This window comes from Cibotium barometz, chromosome 54, assembly GCF_041138505.1.
Source record: "Cibotium barometz isolate CiBa-2024 chromosome 54, ASM4113850v1, whole genome shotgun sequence".
Classification (NCBI taxonomy): Eukaryota; Viridiplantae; Streptophyta; class Polypodiopsida; order Cyatheales; family Cibotiaceae; genus Cibotium; species Cibotium barometz.
Window position 1 is genome coordinate 36,622,278 of NC_141099.1, and position 22,017 is coordinate 36,644,294.

At 43.5% G+C, this 22,017-nt stretch overlaps 1 protein-coding gene across 1 annotated transcript in view; it reads left to right on the forward strand.

Annotated features, from left to right (window-relative positions):
• LOC147608103 (uncharacterized) overlaps window positions 1–6,987 on the forward strand; it is a 66,209-nt gene extending 59,222 nt beyond the window's left edge. The window contains exon 7 of the mRNA XM_086789809.1: window positions 6,448–6,987. The gene's annotated coding sequence lies outside the window, so the exon portion shown is untranslated. The remainder of the gene's footprint in view (window positions 1–6,447) is intronic.
• The last annotated feature ends 15,030 nt before the right edge of the window (window positions 6,988–22,017 follow it).

Genomic DNA, 22,017 nt, shown 5'->3' on the forward strand with positions numbered 1-22,017 from the left:
GTTATTTTTCTAGGGTTTTGTCACTGCAGAGAACAGGCGCGTGTTGCATCAGAACTTGTCGTTGGTCGCCCTTGTGCAGCGCTGGTTACTGGTCGACTGTGTGACCAGTCGCAGACAGGTGTGTTGAGAGAGCAGCCAGCAGCGTGGACTGCCCCAGCTGCCCAGCAGCCAAGCGAGGGCTGCCCAGCAGCCAGGCGGGCTGCCCACTGGCGCTAAGCGGGTAGCTCTACAAAGCAGCCAGCCCGTCGACTTCAAGCGTATAGAAGACGCACGGCGAAGCATTAGCTAAGGAGTGTAGCGCTGGGCGAAACTGAAGCGCCCGGCGTTGAGCGAACAAGCGCTGGGCGTAGATGCGCTAAGCGAAGCGAATACTAGGCGGCATCGCAACAACTGCACGCCCGTCGCCCAAGCTTTTCGCTCTCACCTACACGGCGCCATCGCCCAAGCTCTCACCTGCCAATGTGCGAACCGCCGCGGACAGCCCCCTTAGTGTGTCTGTGACATCTTGGTAATAACTGGGCACGGTGATTAACAGAGGAGCCTCCGATAATTGTTGGCGGTGGTCATGCAGCAAGCCTGGCCGTTCGTGCAGTCAGAAAAGACTTGATCAAGGCTCGAGCAGTTGCAGCTGTGTCTCCTACCTGGGATGGGCCAGTGCCTAGAGTCTTCCGTCGAGCGACTGACATAGAAACAAGGGCATCAACACTCTGCTGTCCCTACCTGCACAACTGCAAAAGCATCAGCATCAGCATCAAGCATCAGCACCAAATTCGCCTGCAAATCAGAGAGAATCAGAAAATTACAAGGTATTTGCCTCAATTTTTTTTTGGGATTTGCAATTGAGCAAGTACAATCAACAATTGAGCAGATATACAGGTGCCCAATTGCTCAATTTTGAGCAAAATTGGCAAAATTGGGTGACATTGGTCACAATCAGGATAAATTTGCAGGAAATTGGTCAAATCAGGTTCAATTTGCAGGAAATTGGATGTCGAAATTTGGGGCTTTTGATGTAATTGTGCAATTAAGCACTCATACATGCTGTATGATGTGAAAAATCGCACATTTGGGCAAAATTGCAGCAAATTGCAGCAAATTGCAGTGCAAATCAAGGGGCTTTTGTGCCGATTTGGTTGATTTGCATGCAGGCAATCGCATTTGATGCTGTGGATAATGTGTTGATGCCTTACAAGCACTCAATGTGCCTGTAAATCAAGGGGCTTTCATGTATTTGATGTATATGTGGCCAGGGGGAAGCATCGTGAACACTCTGGATGCCTTCATGTGCGCCAATGTACCATGCATGATTAGAAATTGATCTCAAATCAAGGGGCTTTTCAAGTTCGTATGCTTGTTGAGCCTGGCAAAGCAGCAGGCAAGACATTTATGCCTTGAATCCTCAGAAATCAGCTTGCAGTCAAGGGGCTTTTGCCCAATTTCTGTTCGGGACTGTTTTATGCAGTGTTCGTGACTGTAAAAATCTGATTTTCACTCATTTGGACAGCCAGGAGAGCATTTATTGCTACTGTACCTGCTGGTACAGATTTGGCACAGCTTTGTGCAAGTTCTGGCATGGCTGTACACTGTTTTGAGTGACCAAAAGATTCAATTTCAGCTGCTGAAATTGCCGATACAGGTTTGGTACATCATTGGTGAGCACTTGGTACTGCTGTACAGTACTTTGGAAGGGCAAAAGAGCACATTCAAGGTGCTGTCCAAAATCTGCAGCAACCAGATTTTGGTGTTTTCATCACGTAAAGTGGGAGAAAAGTTGCATTCTTGCTTCCGCAGTGGGAGATAAACCTTGGGAGAACATTTGTGAGCACTTTGTGTGCTCTGGGTGCAGTGTTTGCACATCTTGGGTGCAGTGTTTGCACATTTGCAGGGAGTCAGGCATTGACAGGTTGCATTTTGCTATGGCAACCACAGGTGAGAGCTCTTCATTGCTTCACATCAAGAAGCTTGAAGGCTCGCATAATTATGATATTTGGCAAACCCAGTGCTACAATGTGTTGCTCCAGAAAAAGCAGCACAAGCCTATCAAAGAAAGGGGTGTGATGCCCGCTTCTCTTACAGCTGAAGAGTGGGAAGATATGGATGAGCTGGCAAGATCTACTATCATGTTGTCTGTGTCAGACTCATTACTTTTCAGCATTCGTGAAGAGAAGACAGCTTGGGGAATGTGGCAGAGATTGCAGGACTTGTATGCCCAACAAAGTGCCTCAAGCAAAGTGTATTGGTTGAAGAAACTCATAGGTCTTCAGATGAAGGAAGGGGCTTCTATGACAGCCCATCTCAATGAGTTTAATGGTATTGTCAGCCAAGTCATTAATCAAAAGTTGGCAATGGACGATGAGTTCAAAGCCACTTTTTTGTTATGCACTTTGCCAGAGAGTTGGGACACATTCAGGACAGCCACTAGCAATTCGAATGCTATGCTGTCATATGCAGATGTTGAGGGTGCTCTTCTTCAAGAAGAGATGAACAGGAAGAACAACTCTGTTGGAAAGTCCAATGCAATGAATGCACGTGGGAGATCCCAGCAAAGGGGGAAAAGCCAAGAAAGGGGAAGGAGCAAGTCTCGCTCCAAAAAGGATTTGGAATGCCATTATTGTGGCAAGAAGGGACACATCAAAAAGCAATGCTACAAATGGAAAAATGATCAAAAGGAAAAGGGAAAAGGCAAAGACAAAGAGAAGGATGAAGCCAAAGATGTAAAGCCAAAGGGCAAAAGTGGAGTCAAGATCGAAGAAATCAATGTGTCACATGCAGGTGGCAGTGAGGATGAGGTCCTCTTTACGTCTTCACTTCATGCCCATTCACTTCTTACAGGTGGTCATGGTATGCACTCATGGATCATTGATTCAGGTGCCTCCTTTCATGTCACAGGTTGCAGAGACTTGTTTGTCAGGTACACTGCTGGCAATGAAGGAGTGGTTTATTTGGGTGATAACCATGCATGCAAGATACTTGGCAGAGGTGATGTGAGGCTTGTGTTTTCAGATGGCTCACAGCTTATGCTCCATGATGTCAGGCATGTGCCTGAGATCAAGAAGAATTTGCTTTCTACTGGACAGCTTGATGATGCTGATTATGTTACCACATTTGGTAGTGGAAAGTGGAAGATTAGTAAGGGCTCACTGGTTGTTGCCAGAGGCTCTAAAGTGGACACTCTTTACTTTATGCATGCAGGTGTTTGTCACCATGCTAATGTAAATGCAACCGAGCTGCCGGAAATTTCTATGTGGCATAGCCGGTTGGGACACATGAGTGTCAAGGGAATGGAGCAATTGTCTCGTTTGGGTTACTTGCCTTCTCTAAAGTTTTCAAGTTTTCAATTTTGTGAGCATTGTATATATGGTAGGCAACTACAGTGCCCCCACAAGAAAGCTCTTGGACAGAAAGATGCTCAGTTAGAGCTTGTGCATACAGATGTATGTGAGATGCCTCAGCTTTCTTTGGGAGGGGCAAAATATTTTGTGTCTTTTATTGATGATGCCACACGCAAGGTGTGGGTCTATCCTCTTCGTTTGAAGAGTGATACATTCGCAGTGTTTCAGAAGTTTGTTGCTCTTGTTGAGAATCAAACTGGCAAAACACTGAAGGCTTTGCGTTCCGACAATGGTGGAGAGTATATGTCCAAACAGTTTCAGGACTTTTGTGATGCTAAAGGCATCAAGAGGGAGCTCTCTACTCCTTATGATCCTCCACAAAACGGGACAGCAGAGAGGATGAACAGGACCATACAGGAGAAGGTCCGTTCTATGTTGTCACATGCTGCATTACCTCATGGTTTTTGGGCTGAAGCTGTTATGACAGCCGTTCACCTTATAAATAGGTCACCTAACACGAGGCTTGGTGGGAAAGTGCCAGAAGAAGTATGGACAGGGAAGCCTCCGTCATACAAGCACTTGAGAGTGTTTGGTTGCGTTGCGTACGTGCACATACGCAGGGAAATGCGCACCAAACTTGATCCTAAGTCTCATAAATGCATATTCCTAGGATATGGTGACAGAGGTGAAATGGGGTATAGACTTTGGGATCCCATGAATAGAAAGATCATACGCAGCAATGATGTCATTTTTGATGAAACATGCATGTATAAGGAGCCTGCAAGGCAACAGGAGCCTGGCAGAGTCATCTTTGATGATGATGGACATCATGGACAACAACAAAGGGCTGTAAATCAGCCATTACAGCAGGAAAACCAGCCCTTAAATGGTGCTGAAAATGGTCCAAATGGACAGCCAGACATGGCAGAAGATATCCCTATGGATATACCACAGTTAGAGGAGATACCGGGCATTATATTTCAGCCTTATGGCATGGAACAGGAGCCACCAATGGGTGATATGCAGGCTGGACAGCAACCTGCAAATGATGGTCATTGGGTACGGAGGTCCACAAGACCCTCCAGAGCCCCTGACAGGTTTGTTCCAGGGGTTGACTACTTGATGCTCACTGACTGTGGGGAGCCCTCATGTTACAAAGAGGCTTTACAGAGGGCAGACAAGGCTCTATGGCAGCGTGCCATGAAGTCAGAGATGGATTCTCTGCATAAAAATGGAACTTGGAAGTTGGTGCCTTTGCCTGCAGGCAAGAAGGTTTTGCCATGCAAGTGGGTTTACAGGCTCAAAGTTGCACCAGATGCAAAGCCAAGATACAAAGCCAGGTTAGTGGCTAAGGGCTTTAAGCAGGAATATGGTGTGGACTTTGATGAGATCTTCTCTCCAGTGGTCAAAATGACCACACTTAGAGCTGTGTTAGCTTTGGTTGCACATGATGATCTGGACTTGATTCAGATGGATGTGAAGATTGCTTTTCTTCACGGTGATCTCCATGAGGAGATATATATGCAGCAGCCAGAGGGTTATGCAGTAAGTGGAAAGGAGAAGCTTGTATGCAAGCTGAAAAAGAGTCTTTATGGGCTCAAACAGGCACCAAGAGAATGGTATCATAAATTTGATACATTCATGAAATCACAGAAATTCAGGAGAAGTGACATAGATCACTGCTTGTACACCAAGAAAGCTTTGGATGGCAGTCTATTGATTCTCATTTTGTATGTTGATGATATGTTGATTGCCGGGAAATCTCGTAAAGAGATGGATGCTTTGAAGAAGAGGCTGCATGAAACCTTTGATATGAAGGATTTGGGTGATGCAAATCACATCTTGGGTATGCGGATACTTCGGGACAGAAATCAGCATGTGTTGTATTTGTCTCAGAAGGAATACATTGGCAAAGTCTTGCAGAGGTTCAATATGGACGCGGGGAAGAAAGCTAGTACTCCTTTGCCTCCATATGTGAAACTCAGTGCTATGGACAGCCCACAGTCAGATAGAGACAGGGCTGATATGGCCAAGATTCCGTATGCTTCAGCTTGTGGCAGTCTCATGTATGCCATGGTTGCTACTAGGCCGGACATTGCATTTGCAGTGGGAGTGGTTTCTAGATACATGGCCAACCCTGGCAAGAAGCATTGGGAAGCAGTGAAAGGTGTCATGAGATACCTGAAGGGCACACAGGATTTGTGCATTTGCTTTGGCAAACAGGATGCATTAGTGCATGGTTACACGGATTCGGATTATGCCGGTCATCCAGATAACCGGAAGTCTACTACCGGTTATGTATTTACATTCACAGGAGGTGCTGTGTCATGGATATCCAGGATGCAGAAGTGCACAGCCTTATCTACTACAGAGGCCGAGTATATTGCAGCCACAGAGGCTTGCAAGGAGGCATTATGGCTATCTCGGTTAGTGGTTGATTTGGGCTATACAGGGGATATTCCATTGTTGCATTGTGACAGTCAGAGTGCCATCCAGTTGGCAAAGAACCCTGTCTTTCATGCAAAGACGAAGCATGTGGATGTGAAGTATCACTTCATCAGAGAGGTGATAGAGAACAAGCAAATTCAGCTTGTTAAGATTCACACGGATGACAACCCGGCTGATCTGTTGACAAAGAGTTTGCCTCCGGAGCGGTTTGCTCATTGCAGACACTTGATGGGCATTGGATGAGGCCAGTTTCAGCCTTGATATGGCCTTGTATATTATCATGTACATGCTGATTTTTTCTTTTCTTTTACTTAAGGGCACTTTGCCTTTAAGTGGGAGGTTGTTGGGGTAAAGGCGTTATGCCCACCCTTATAGTGTGTACAAGCCCATAAGTTATAGTACATAGTACACTTAGTACTTTTAATGTACTAAGTGCACTATGTGTACTAGTGCAATATACATGTGTGATAGGGGAGTCACACACTCATGCTTTTGGTGAGTTGACTTATCCCCACATCTCTCTCTCTCTCCCTTGCTTCTCTGTGTATGTCTCCCATGAACTCTAAACCCTAATTCAGGTTTCTCCCCATCACCCAATGTGATGAATTGACACTTAAAGTTGGTGTGCTCAATGGAGTGAACTTGTTGGTCTTGTTTGTGGGTGAAGGTTGCACAATGTACTAGTCGGGACAAGAGGAAGCATGAGTATGGTCTGTGGTCGATAAGGTAAACAACTCAAGATTCAGTCAGGGCAAGAGGAAGCATGAGTATGGTATGTGGTCGATAAGGTAACCTTGGGTGCATCATCGTTTGTAAGATAAAGTGTTAACGGGTAATGTTTGTGGTTGAAGATGCACTAGGAGCTAGTCGGGATGCATGAGTATGGTATGTGGTTGATAAGGTAAACAACTCAGGACTCTTGGGGTCATTGGTATGCAACCTTGGGTGTTTTCTACTCAGAATGAGAGCTTTTCATCGTTGAGAAAAGGTGTTTTCTTTTGTTGGGAGAAGCCAATCTCACATGTGGTCACTTCATCGCAACAAGGTGGGAGTTTCCCTCTTTGAAGTGTCTAATCAACTCATTCACTTCTAATAATTTCCAAGGTCTACTTTGAGGCTATTCACACGCTGCAAGCCTTTGTGCACTCAATGTGGAAGCACTACATCGACCTTCATCGAGCTTAAAGCTTGGGACTCGTAACGTACTCAAAAGCATAGGTTAGGAATCCTAATAAATGTAAATAGACCATTATGTAAGATGGATTTGTGATCAAATACTCTGAACTTTAAATTCTCCAAGCATGTTTATTACAAAAGTGATACATAGCTTGACAGTCTAGTATGACTTGAAATTTTAAAAATCTTATATGATTGGGTACGTAATGACTCGATAGTTTGGAACGAAAAAGGTGTCTTTGGATTCAATTTATGGCCAAAGGGATGTTAATTGTGTATTGTCAGAAAGGCAAATGAGGCATGTAAGCTAGGAGTCATCATCATTAAAGACAACAAAAACTTTGCATTTTTTTAGTACCAATCTTTGTTAAAGGAGCATAGAATACAACCATTTGCAACAACTGGTTTGGTAGTGCAATTTTTACAACGAATTTTGAGATGATACCAAAGATATCACAATCTAGTTTATGATGCTTAAGGGAGTAAGTGGCTTTGGAAGTTGAGTTGTAGCTCAAAGGGAAAGCAAGCTAAAGGAACTATGTAGATTCTTGTGAGTTATACAAGAGTTCACGTGAGGAAGTTGTTAACCACTCCATTGGTTAACATGGTTTCATCCCCTCGACCTATCGTAAGGGGCTTGATTATCTTATCCGCATGAACGAGCACTTATCGATTGGAAGATAGACACTGGAACATGTAAAGCAACCTTACATGCACTTACTATTAAATAGGGAAAGCAACCTTACATGCACTTACTATTAAATAGGGAAAGTCTACACACTTAGTGTACATAGATGCTTAAGACTAGTAATAGAAGTCGGACCATTTTTAAGTTTGATCGACCTATTAGTCACTTCTATATAACTATATGTGTCATTTTGGATAATAAGCAACACACAATAATTTTTAACAATAAGCAATACATAATCATTCCTTTACAACAATTTTCTTGTGAGCTCTCCTCCTTCCCTCTTCTTGCTTGCTTTCATGTTATTGAATCTTGCTTGCTTGATGGATGCATACTAGATAGGTTTGGTAATAGGTTTTCTTCTTGCAATAGCTTTCTCTTCTTCCCTTGCCTTCTGTGTGAGAGAGAACCATCGCCGAAGGATCATCTCTTCTTGCTTCCATCTAGGCATTGAGAGCTCTTTCTTTGCCTGTTTGTTAAGGAGTATTCCACTGTGATAACAGAGTGGGGATGCGATAGATGAGCTAGCCAACGACAATGGGAAGTCGCTTATCTTTGGAAACTTTCTTCTTTTAGATTCCCTAATTTTTTTCCTTTCTATTCATTTTTTTTCTCATATCCATGTTGAACTTCATGTGGAGGGACTTATCGAGGTGACTGTTGCTCGTTCTTTTGAGGATATCTTAGGGGAAAATGACATTTAAAGTTCTAAGAAGGCTTCCATGTTTAGAAAAAGATAAAGAGGAAGCATGGAGGATCCAAAAGTTTCTAAAAAAAATTAATTATGTTAAATTTAGAAGCCTCTTATTTTTGTAGCATTCGTCAAGCCTAACATCCATAACTTTATCCTCCACCTTAGCAACGTTTAATTATGCGAAAGTTGTTATGATCCTGAAAGAAAAATGTGGGACACGTTGGTAATACGTAGGACTCGATGGTGGCACATACATTGCACATCACATTTATGAGATTAAGTGTGAACGGGTAATGTTTGCGGGTGAAGGTTGCATGGGGTACTAGCTAGGACAAGACGAAGCATGAGTATGGTATGTGGTCGATAAGGTGGGACACATTGGCAAAGCATGAGACATGTTGGTAGTGCGTGGGATTCGATGGCAGCATACATTGCACACCATTGTTTATGAGATTAAGTGTGAATGGGTAATATTTGTGGGCGAAGGTTGCATGGGTACTAGCTGGAATAAGAGGACGCATGAGTATGGTATGTGGTTGATAAGGTAAACAACTTAGGACTCTTGGGGGGGTCATTGGTATGCAACCTTGGGTGTTTTCTACTCAAAACAAGAGCTTTTCATTATTGAGAGAAGGTGCTTGCTTTTGTTGGAGAAGCCAATCTTGCATGTGGTTACTTCATCGCAACAAGGTGGGGCGTTTCCCTCTTTGCAATGGCTAATCAACTCATTCACTTCTAATTTCCAAGGTCTACTTTGAGGCTATTCACATGCTGTAAGCCTCCAAACTTGTGGGAATGCATCATGCAAAAGATCTAGTTGTTGCCAATTTGAATGCTTACGATTTTAAGTATGAAGTCTAACGTGATTTGCATCTAGTTGTGTTTATCAAAGCATAACCAATACGTTGTCTAATTGCAATATGTTGAATATGAAAAATCTCATGTGTAAATTTAATGGATTGATATGATTAGATCTGTTGACTTATATATGTTTATTGTGGTTATGCAAGTTTATCATGTGCAAAATTTAATGGATTGATATGATTAGATCTGTTGACTTATATATGTTTATTGTGGTTATGCAAGTTTATCATGTGCAAAATGAATAACAATATCATGTGTATATTGTTCCACTTTAACTTTCATGATGTAATGTTTTGTTATAATGGTATTTATTGTTTTGATTTTTGAGGACTTTCTATAACAAATTGATACGATTAGATCTGTTAACTCACGTATATTTACTATGGTAATGTCAATTTATCTCATGAGTATGCTTGGTTGACTTGGTGTGAAAACTAGTCACATGTATATAAGTCATTTTTGACAATAAGCAATACACAATAATTTTTGACAATAAGCAATACATAATCATTCCTTTGCAATAGTTTTATGAGCTCTCCTCCTTTCCTCTTCTTGCTTGCTTTTATGCTATTGAATCTTGCTTGCTTGATAGATACATGCTAGATAGGTTGGATTCTAGGTTTTGTTCTTGTAATAGCTTCTTCTTCTTCCCTCGCCTTTTGTGAGAGAGAACCATCGTGAAGGATCATCTCTTCTTGCTTCCATCTAAGCATTGAGAGCCCTCCCTTCACCCCTTTAGGGTGGTAAGGAGTACGGAGTGGGGATATGACCGATGAGCTAGCATACCCATACAGTGGGAAGTTGCATTTGCGGCTTGAAGGTAAGACCCAACAACACATGTTAACATAAGGCCCAAGACACAGGTTCGTAAGGTTAAGGTAAGCTCATTGGGATCACCCAATAGTTCTCGATATAGATTAGGAGATCATACTTTGAAAAACATACAGTTTTGGAGCCTTGGATGTGTTTGTTCTTTGTTTTTGATTTTTGATTTGAAGTTTACTTTGCATTATGGCATTCCATGTTTATTTATTGGTGTAGGGCAAAACCTTGGTGTTTTGGTGATTTACATGAAATTAGAGTCCAAAAGGCTTCGATTTCATTGCTTTGATTCAAGGATTAGCTTAGAAATTTTGATTAAGACTGGAATCCACTCTAAAAACATAAGCGTTACACTCCATTAGGGTGAATTAGAGTGGGATTGTTAGTTTTTGTTCATGCATTTTTTGCATAATTTGTTCATGTATTGTTAGAATTGGTAGTTTAGAAGTATGCTCAAAAAACAATAAAAAAACACTTGATTAGTTGCATCATAACTATTAAGTAGGAATAAAATCGTTAATCATACCCCATCAAGTTTAAAAAATCACAAAACCACCCAAAACCATCTCTTGGGTGTTAGGGGACATGATCCCATTCTTCCACGCAAAAAGATGTGAGGCTGGACACTTGAGCATGCATTGTCCACTTATTTACACTAACCTTGTCACAGGCCAAGTTCATAAATTTTCGTACCCCAAGTAAGCTCATTTCATACAAGGGAAGTGCTTGAGCCAAGTTCATACAAAAAAAACGTGAGCCTACATACATACGTGAAGAGGCATGAACCTAGACACGTAACCCAAGAGACAAGAGCTTGTAGACATTAGTCTAGAGACGTAAGCTCAGAGACATTTGTAAGTCTAAACACATGAACCTACACATATAAGCTTGCAGATGTGAGCATGGAGGCAGGAGTCTAGAGGTGTGAACCTCGACATGTGAACCTAGCAATAAAAATATATATATCAATTAAAAAAAAGTAGTTTGAAATCATTTTCAAACCTGCACCAAAAATAGGGATCTTTGATGTGAACCTAATCTGGACCACTTATCGGCATAATGAGTAAGAATCCCACTATGAAAATGTGTCTCAAGACCTTGTAGCTATCCTTTTTAAGTGGGTTTAGAGTCCAAAACCACTTTCTACCTTCAAGGCAAATTTTGAATGAACAAATCTTGGTGGGATCATGAATCTGTTCCATGGCCTCACAAATTGGGTCAAACTTCTCTAGGTACTGAACGGGATCTCTAGTTCCATCAAATTTGGTTATCATCCTTGAGATGTGGATGGCGTTCGAAAAGGGAAGGGGGATTGCGACCAACATAGCACCTAAAGGTCTAGACTTGGCCAAAACCACAAGCCAATCCGAGTCCAAAACCACTTTCTACCTTCAAGGCAAATTTTGAATGAACAAATCTTGGTGGGATCATGAATCTGTTCCATGGCCTCACAAATTGGGTCAAACTTCTCTAGGTACTGAACGGGATCTCTAGTTCCATCAAATTTGGTTATCATCCTTGAGATGTGGATTGGCTTGTGGTTTTGGCCAAGTCTAGACCTCTAGGTGCTATGTTGGTCGCAATCCCCCTTCCCTTTTCGAACGCCATCCTCAACACGTCTTATACTCATGTGGCAGTGAAATGAAAGGAGGTGGTTGCACAAAACCCTCTGTTTTAGGTATGAGATATTTGGCCCTATGGGGTTATGGTTGCATGGTTTCTAATGGTACTTGTCCTCCGTCGACCTGGCTTTGAGGCTGCTGGCTCTACAAGTAAGGACATGTTTTCTGAATTCCCTTGTTGATCTGATTGTGAGTGATGAGGTAGTCCCAGACATTGGCTCTTTACCCTTCCTCGAGATCCCTATTCCTCATCTAAACGAAGTCCAAACAAAGAGGAACTAGAACTTGGTTCCATGGTAAAGGAACTTCTATTATGGGCTCCTATGGAGAGCAGGAATCTTGCTTATGTTACGTGCTCTTGTTGTTGGTTGTATTGTAGTACATTTATCTCTAGCAGTACATTAAAAGGGACATGTTCCGTTTGCTACCATAACTACGATTGTTGAGTTGCTTACTTGTCATGGTCTATTTGAGGTAAACCTAGCTCAGGATTGACATTAACTTTTGAAACATTGTGGCGTCTGACATGGTTTGATCACTTCTTTTGGGAGCAAACCTTGAGGTTCTTGGTCTTGCTCACACTCCTTCATTGGAACTACACCCAAAAATAAGAGGGTTGAATGCATTCTTCATAAAATTTAAGGCAATGTTTACAAAGCCAGTTGGTGAATCCAAAGCTTAGAGGCCCGTAGGTAGTTTCTATTTCCGGGGGTTTCATTGTTCTTCCACTCATGTATGTGTTTTGTTGGCTCATTCTCCCAAAGTTCATATCCAAAGGAGTCTAACTCTATTGATGAGTACTGATTGTTTGTTGGGATCAAAGGCTTGGTGGTTTTTAGAAGTTGTGGTTTGATGCACTATAATTGATTGTGTTGTCATTTCCAACAAGTGGTCCAGATTGGGTTGACACATCAAAAGTCCTTGGTGTTTCTAGGGCAGGTCTGAAAATGATTTCAAACAAGTTTTTTTAAATTTTTTTAAAGAAAGTGCTAGGCTCATGTCTCTAGGTTCACACCTTTAGACTCCCATCTCCATGCTCACAATGTCTGTAGGTTCACGTGTCTAGGCTCACAAATGCAAGTTCTCATCTCTAGGCTCACATATGTAGACTTATGTCTACATGTCACATCTCTTAGCTCACATGTCTAGATTCACGCCCCTAGGCTCACATCTTTTTTGTATGAACACTGATCACACACTTCCCTTGTATGAAATGAGTCTACTTGGGGCACAAAAATCTAGGAACTTGGCCTATAATAGGATTCTAGAGTCATTCTGTACCCAATCATATTAAATTATCAAGATTTCGAGAGACTATACTATTAAGCTATATATCACTGGAAGTTAAATTTCAAAGTCTCTCATGTTTGATGAGAGTTGCAAGTCACAAATCCATCTTACATAATGGTCGATTTACATTTATTAGGAATCTTATTAACCTATGTCTTTGAGTACGTCAAAGGTTCAACATGAAGAAAGTTGCAAGTCACAAATCCATCTTACATAATGGTCGAATTACATTTATTATGAATCTTATTAACCTCTTTGGAGTATGTTAAAGGTTCAACATGAAGAAAGTGAAGATTGAGATCTCTTCCTACTTATAATTGAAGATAAATGTTGTGATAATAAATATGGTGTTTATTACACCACCAGATATGTTAAATGTTAGTATGGTTGGTAGGTTATCACGCATCGTAGTGATATATAACCTTGTTCAAATGATCATGAGCATAGCATATTTTTGTATGACAAGTAAGTTATGTCAAATTCTATTCAAAATTACTTATTAGATGTCAGTTTCATTTTATATCAAGGATAATCGTATTGTCTTCTCGTAAGAAAGGTCGTCAAAAATCAAAACTAGAAAAACATTACATCGTGAATGTTAAAGAGGAACAATATACACATGATATTCTTACTCGCATTACACGCGATAAACATACATTACCATAGTAAGCATATGAGAGTTAACAAATCCACTCGTATTGGTTTGGTATAGAAAGTCGTCAAAAATCAAAATAATTATGCCATTATAGCAAAACATTACATCATGAACGTTAACGTGAAACAATATACACATGACATTGTTATTCACTTTACACACCATAAACTGCCATAACCACAATAAACATATGTGAGTCAACAGATCCAATCGTATCGGTCCGTTAAATTTACACACGAGATTTTTTGTATTCAACATTGTCACGTAGGCTGTAACGCCTGTGGGACAATAGACCGGATGGTCAGACGGGGCTTTAGCGTCAACGCCTCCTCGGTTGGAGCGCCGAGGACGTGGCCATCCGGGGTTCAGTGGGAGAGGACGCCCATGCGGAGTCATGGGTGGCCAGGCTAGTGTGGATGGCAGGCCACACACTATATAGCATGGGGGGATGAGGGGCAATCCTCATTCTTCCTCTGTGGTGGCTGGGTGGTGAGCTAGAGGCCGTCTCCTCCTGTGGTAGCGCCCGTAGTGGTGCTACGGTGATCTAACATTGGTATCAGAGCTTGGCGTCGGGATCGCGAGTGGCGTGTGAAGCGGGCCCAGTCATTTAATGATTGGCTCTCAATCAAATTTGGGGGGATAACCTTATCCCAAAGGTCCTACAGCAAGAAGTCGTGGAGGAGAAGAAGAGGTTGGCCATAGCTCTGGAAGGAAGGGTTCTCTCTCTCTCTCTCTCTCTCTCTCTCTCTCTCTCTCTCTCTCTCTCTCTCTCTCTCTCTCTCTCTCTCTCTCTCTCTCTCTCTCTCTCCCCGTTGCACACACCCAAGCTCTCCATTGCAGGTAAGCAATTTCTGTTTTTTTTGCTTTGGAGCTTGTCTGCGGGAGAAGAGGTCGTATGTGGAGGGAAGAGCTTGTCTGCGGGAGAAGAGGTCGTATGTGGAGGGAACCTTGTAATGGCGGCTGTCTGGTGCTGTCGACTGTGTGGAGGGAACCGGCGACCTGCTTGGTGCTGTCGATGACCATAGGCGGCCAGCCCACTGTGTGGAGGGAACCGGCAGCCTGCCTGGTGCTGTCGATGGCCATAGGCGGCCAGCCAGGCCAGCGCAGTCGGCGGCCAGCCCACTGGCGACCAGCCAGGCCAGCGCAGTCGACGGCCAGCCCAGAGGCGGCCAACCAAACTAGTGCCGGCGCGGCTAGCCAGGAATTTTATTTTTTTTTATTTTTTTAAAACGAACACCTCTCTCCTGGCAGTGGAGGGATAATCCTGGCAGTGGAGGAATAATCGGGGGTGGTTCAAGCACATGTTCCCACAGGGAATAATTTTTTTTTATGAGTTGCAGGCACCTTTCTCTCAGATCGGAGCATCCCGGAGTAGCGACGCTTGTAGAGGCTCGCAGCGCAACACAAATCGGCAGTCGACGATAGTCGTAGGCGACCGTAAGGGGGGTGACTATTCTCTCTCCACTGCTCATTTTATTAGCATTTTTCTGTAATTTCTGAGTTCTCGCATTTTTATTTGTGCAAAAATTAAAATATGTCTGCTAGGCATAGTGTGTCCCCACCGCCTTCTACTTCTCTAGGGTTTTCAGGTCTCTTGTCCTCGCTCGCGGGTTTAACCCCGACCGAATTGTCAGGCGGTATACGCCCGATTGTTGTCTGGTCCGAAGTGTGCTAGTCAATCACGCGTGATCCGCCAATGCCCTCCTCGTCTGTTGACCCCGCCTTAGGATGACCCAGCAAGCCCGCAGCGGCCGCAGTAGAGCAGATGACCCCTTTCTAGCCGATGAGCCAGATGACATGAACACTGACGTTGCCGAGGGGACCGAGGAGGACCTCTTGGAATATGACGACGACGATTATGACCTATTGGACACTGCCGACGTCCTGACAGAGACGGAGCTCTCTAGTGGACTTTTTAAATATCTTAATGCAAAACTGAATAATATGAATAAAGTCCAGGCTGACTTAGTCATCTCACGATGCTACAAAGCATCTCCACACGGTTAGACGCACTGACAGCCACCTCGGCTAGTACTCTGGCTACTCGTGATAGACGAGCTTCTGCGGCACGGGTGAGCGTAGCCTCGCTTGCAGGAGTACAGGCTGATGCGCCTGCGGGGCCGTCCGTAGAGACAACTTCGTCGTTATTGAAAGACTTGAAGTCGCCTAGTTTTGGTGGCAAGGAGAAGGAGAGAAACAAGGACTCGGTCAACATGTTTCTAGCGAAGTGGTCAGACTTGCACGCGCTGCTATGACAATAGCCTAGCTGGGTGCAGCCCGCTAGCCTCTCATTAATCGGCAAAGCGTACAAGTGGTGGATGAGTTTGACAACTCGTCCTACCACTTGGACGGAGTTTGAAACGATGTTTCGAAAAGAGTTTTTGCCTGTTAATGAGGCGGAGAGAAGCTGGGAGTTATGGAATAAGTGCTCGATGGAGAACAAATCCCTGACTGAGTACATCTCAGACTATAGGGAGATAGTACAAGGGGATCGATGCATTCCAGACATTGCGAGGCTTTAAAAGAGGCCTCAAAGATGATTACCTTGAGTACGTAGAGCCCTTACAGCAGCCTAAAGACTTACCAGAGGTAATTAAGTATGCGTAGATATTTGATATCAAACGCCGTAGTGCGCGTGGTGGTTCAAGAAAGGCCTAGGGTAGTGAGAAGAGGAGGCCAGGCCTTAAAAGAAAAGGGTAGTGAGAAGAGGAGGCCAAGCCTTAAAAGAAAAGGGTTCCGCAGTGATAAGCAGGGGGATAGGATGGACCAAGGAGGACAGAATGGTCACTTGTCTAAAAAACCACGACCATCCACGAAGAAAAGAGACAGCGAAGTCCAAAAAAAAGAGGAGTATATTAAAGCGCGAAAAGGAAAATCGCTGCTTTAATTGCAATTATGTAGGGCACACGAAGGCTGAGTGTCCAAAGCTTAAAGCCAGCATGAGCGGCAATGAACCCAAAAGAGATCTAGGCAGTTGCATACAGTGCAGACTCCCTCTCAGTTCCGCAGAGTTCAGAGAGGTGACAATGTGTCATTGTGATGAGCATCACGCTTGTTCGGTGACACGAGCGATGTGGCAGCCTACTATAGGTCCGCATGACATGGTGCACATGTATGGCACCTTAGGTGGCCGTAGAGTCACAGTTTTTATCGATGAGATGGAGCTAGCCACAACTTCTTGAACTACTCGTAGGTCATCGTTAGTCAAGAAGTTGGGGTTGACTGAGACCCATGACTGAGACCCAGAGCGATCATGAGTATACTGTTGGCCTAGCCAACGGGTATGACAAAACGGTATGGAATACCGTAGTATTGGGGGTCCCATTATCTATGCAGGACTATGAGGCTCCGCTTGACTTTCAGGTCATGCACTTAGCCAGAGCAGACGTATATCTAGGCAGGGAGTGGCTGTATGGCTTGGGCCCTAGTCTAGCTCGGAGTTACCTACATATTACGCTACGTTTTGAGCATGGAGGTAGAGTCATTACCATGCAGGGCGACCGTACTGTCCCCGCCGCACCACTTATTTCCTCCATGGAGCTGTGCACAGCGGTCCGTAGAGAGGCCAGATAGCAGAAGTATATGTTTGTTACCTTCTTAAATTCTGTTTTCGTAGATGAAACTGTAGATGATGTTTGCGTAGACAAACGAGGAAAACAAAATAGCCTTGGACGAGACCCACCACTATTTGAAAACCCTGTTTGGCGATTCAAACAAGAAAAAATCCAAGGTGAAAGAGACATTAAAGAAAAAGTACATAGATACTTTAATGAATTTATTAGAGGAATTTCAGGATGTTTTTCCTGATGATTTGCCAAATGGCTTACCTGTTGAGATATCGAGCTCATCTAGTGAGGCGGTGGACACTGATGAGTGACCCGCATGGGGGATAGGCGCCCCACACTTACACCACTGGCATGGTTGGTGAGATCTTGGGTGATATGCGGCCAGTGGGATGACAGGCAGTGTGACATCCATTCTAGAGACTGGCATAGTTATAGCGCCAGCTCATTTAGTTGGGTTCACACTATAGAGAACCCTTGTATGTATTTGGTTGAGTACCTTTCATATTGTGTGTACTCTTATCTTGTATATGGTGTGTTGAGTGTTGAGTGAAGAAGAAGATTTTCAGCCTCTCACCTTGTGTGTTCTCTATTAGGGTTTTGTGAGTGTGTGTACGCTTCCAAGAGCTCAAGCTCTCTTCTCCCCTTGGTATCGAGCCAAGTTCACGCTAAGGGCTGAGCTGTAAGCAAGAGAACCACATGAAGCGGTACGAGGGTAAGAGCTTCAACTACTCTTCACTATTTGTGTTGGTGACTACACCCTTGTCGGGAGCTCTACAGGAGGCACCGACAAACGATCTCTGATTGAGGAGCTTTCTTCGCGGGAGTAAAGCTATAGGGCAACTATGTTGTCTTACGGACAACAATTTTTAGGCTGAAAACGTGTTTCAGGCACGTCTGGACCTCCGTTTTTCAGAAAGCAGGCGATTTCGAGCACTACGGGTAAGTCATCGATTCTCTGCAGAACTCTGTTTTAAGAACTGTAGGAAGACAGATTGGCTGTGCAGACACAGTGTGTGCTGCAAAGAGGTCAACAGTTGCCATTGGGTGCATGTATGCATATTGAAGTCACTGGTTGTGACATTTGAGAGCACTACAGTACCGCTGCAGAAAATACAATAGTTTGTGTAGGACAAACCAGAGTGCTGTTTCTGGTAAAATTGTGTGTCTGACAAGATGTCAAATGATGGCATAACCCAGATTGTGGCTGAGAAGCTTGATAAGAACAACTTCCATGCTTGGAGATTTAGGTTGACGAATTTCCTGATGGGAAAGGACTATTGGTGGGACTACATAGAAGGTGAGCATGAAGAGGCACTGGAGATACCGGACATAAATCCGGCTGCTGCAGATGTGAAAGAGTTTAAAGACTGGAACCAAGGAGCCAGGAAAGTTATGTATTGGCTCTCCATTAGTATACAGGACACCATGATTGGGCACATTCAGGATGCCAAGTCCCCCAAGGAGGCGTGGGACACCTTGGTAAAACTCTATGAAACAAATACCAAGGCACGTAAGATACAGTTGAAGAATGAACTTCATACTGTGGAGAAAAAGAGCATGTCTGTGAATGACTATGCATTGAAGATAAAGGGTATTGTGGAATCCCTTGCATGTATTGGTGTGTCAGTAGATGATGATGATAAGGTGGAAGTCTGTCTACATTGTCTCGGGCCACAATACAAGGCATTCAAGACGTCTATTCAGACTCGGGAAAACATTCCCAACTTTACAGATTTGGTATCTATGCTGATTATAGAAGAGAAGAGCTTGGGTGAAGACAAACAGTCTTCACACAAAACAAAAATAGTTCAGAGCAACAGGCCTTCTACACAAGTTCAAGTAGAGGACGAGGTAGAGGAGGCCGTGGACGCGGTCAAGGAGGTGGCCGAACAGATAATTAGAATTATGGTCAGCATCAGCAACAACAACAGTCCCAAAATACACAACAACAACACACAGGTGGAAGAGGCAAATTCAGAGGCAGGGGGAGTCAAAGAGGACGTGGAAATTGGAAAAGGCAATATAATGATGCACGTGAATGCTTTTACTGTGGTAAGCCTGGACATGTGCAGGCAGAATGTTCTAAGAAGCAGGCTGACATGCAAAATGGGAAAGTGCAGCAGAACAACTATGCATCCTCAAGCAGAAACAATGAGGATAATGAAAGGTTGTTTGTTATGCAGCATGTCGTGAATGCCATGTCTGAAAATGTTGAAGCAGCACAAAAAGATGATGTATGGTATGTAGATTCAGGTGCTTCGAACCACATGACAAGTCATGGGGAGTGGTTCAAGGAGATGAAAAACCTTGAACGACCAGGTTTTGTGGAAACAGGGGATGACATTGCTCATCCAATTGCCCATGTTGGAGATGTGCCATTGTCTATGCAGGATGGCAAAGTGAAGTACCTTGCAGATGTACTTCATGTTTCGGACATAACAAAGAATCTGGTTTCAGTTGGCCAGATGATTGAGCAGGGTTTGCAGGTTCGGTTTAACCCTGATGGTTTTTATGTTGAAGACTTTAAAGACAAGTGCAGGTTGTTGCAAAAGGCAACAGAGTGGGCAGAATGTTTACATTGAATGTAGACATGCCTGAAATGAGTGCTGCAATGTTTGCAAATGGTTCAGGAATTGTTGCAGACACAGACATTTGGCATAAAAGAATTGGACATGTGAATGTGCAGATAATGAAGTCTATGCAGACTAAAGGAATTGTGACAGGGCTGCCAAAATTTAAAGTGGAAGGTATGGAGAGAATATGTGAAGCATGCCAATTTGGAAAGCAAACAAAGCATGTATTTCCACGTAACAGATATGTGAGCAGAAATGCACTAGATGTTGTGCATTTAGATGTATGGGTCCTACGAAGACCATGTCTATGGGAGGCTGCAGGTATTATGTGACATTCATTGATGACCACACAAGGAAAGTGTGGGTATATTTCATGAAGGAGAAGAGTGAGGTGTTCACTCACTTTCAAAATGTTCGGAGGCAGTTTACATGCAGATACACTCTGCAGCAAAATGGAGTTGCTGAGCAAAAAAACAGGCACATTGCTGAGATTGCGCAAGCATTGATGGAAGAGAAGAATATGCCGCATAGCTATTAGGCTGAGGCTGTTTCTACAGCAGTATACATCATGAAAACAGGACTCCAACTGCAGCCATACATGATATAATTCCAGAGGAGAGGTTTACTGGCAGAAAACCTGATTTGTCTCATCTAAAAGTTTTTGGATGCATTGCATATGTGCATGTGCCAGATGAGCTGAGAACTAAGCTAGATCCAAAAGCTGAAAAATGTGTGCTTATTGGATATTCCCTTGAGCAAAAGGGATACAGGTGTTATAACCCTGCTACACGTGAGTTGAGGGTAAGCAGGGATGTTGTCTTTGATGAGATGAGCAGCTGGTATGCTGCTGAAAAAGAAGCTGTTGGGGCTGATGTGAGTGGAAGTGTGGTTGCATAGAATGCAAGTCAGCAATCACAGTCTTTGAGTGGACCAGTCATCTAGTGGGTCTCTTGTTGATAGACCATGGAGTGGCAAGCTGCGTCATAATACCAGTCCTACAAATGTGATTAGTACATCACGTAAAGGAAAAGAGAAAGTGGTTGAGCCCCTTGGTATGCCTGACATTTCTGCAGGGCATTCTCATGTTGATGGAGAGTCTAGTGGCTCAGATATGAGCCTTGATGATGAGGAGCTTGGGATCCTAGCTATGAGAACACCTGGTGTAAAGAAGGCTATGGAAGCCATGAATGAAAATCTGCGAAGATCTGGGAGAGTGAAAAACCCTGTGCAGAGGTTTACCTATGATGGTTATGTAGCACATCACTATGCATATATGATGGCAAAGGTTGTGCAAGTTGTAGAGCCCACATGCATTGATGAGGTTGTTGGAAATGTGTGTTGGGAGAAAGCTATGGATGAGGAGATGGATGCACTATATGGAAATGAAACTTGGGATTTAGTGCAATTGCCTGAAGGCAAGAAAGCCATTGGATGCAAGTGGGTGTACAAAGTAAAACATAACAGTGATGGAAGTATAAACAGGTATAAGGCTAGATTGGTAGCCAAAGGGTATGCGCAGACATATGGCATTGATTATGATGAAACTTTCAGCCCAGTTGCCAAGATGGCAACAGTGAGAGTTGTGATAGCAGCAGTGGCCGCGTCAAAGCAATGGTCTTTACATCAGATGGATGTAAAGAATGCATTCTTGCATGGGGATTTACAAGAAGAGGTGTATATGTTGCAGCCACCTGGTTATGAGGATGTGAGTCACCCCGAGAATGTTTGCAGGTTGAAGAAAGCCTTGTATGGCTTAAAACAAGCACCAAGAGCATGGTCTGACAAGATTTCTCAATATCTTGTCACTATTGGCTTTCATGTAGCCAATGAAGATTTTTCATTGTATGTGAGACATGGTGATATAGGGGTTGTGCTTGTTGTCATCTATGTAGATGACTTGATCATTACGGGGGACCATGATGCACAGATCTCTGATGTAAAGATCTTGCTTAGACAGAAGTTCGAGATGAAGGATCTGGGGGAGCTCAGATATTTCTTGGGCATTGAGGTGATTAGGTCACCACATGGTATTGGATTACTGCAGAGACAGTATGTTGTCCAAGTATGGTATGATAGGTTGTAAGCTTATTTCCATGCCATTGGATCAGAATGGCAAGTTGAGTACAGATTCAGGAGAGATCTTGGAGGATCCTACTATGTATAGGTGCATAGTAGGAAGCTTGATCTACATGATGATCAATAGACCAGATTTGAGCTATGCTGTTGGGTTGGTGAGTCAGTTTATGCAGGTTCCATGGAAGCCGCATTTGGATGCACTGAGACGCAT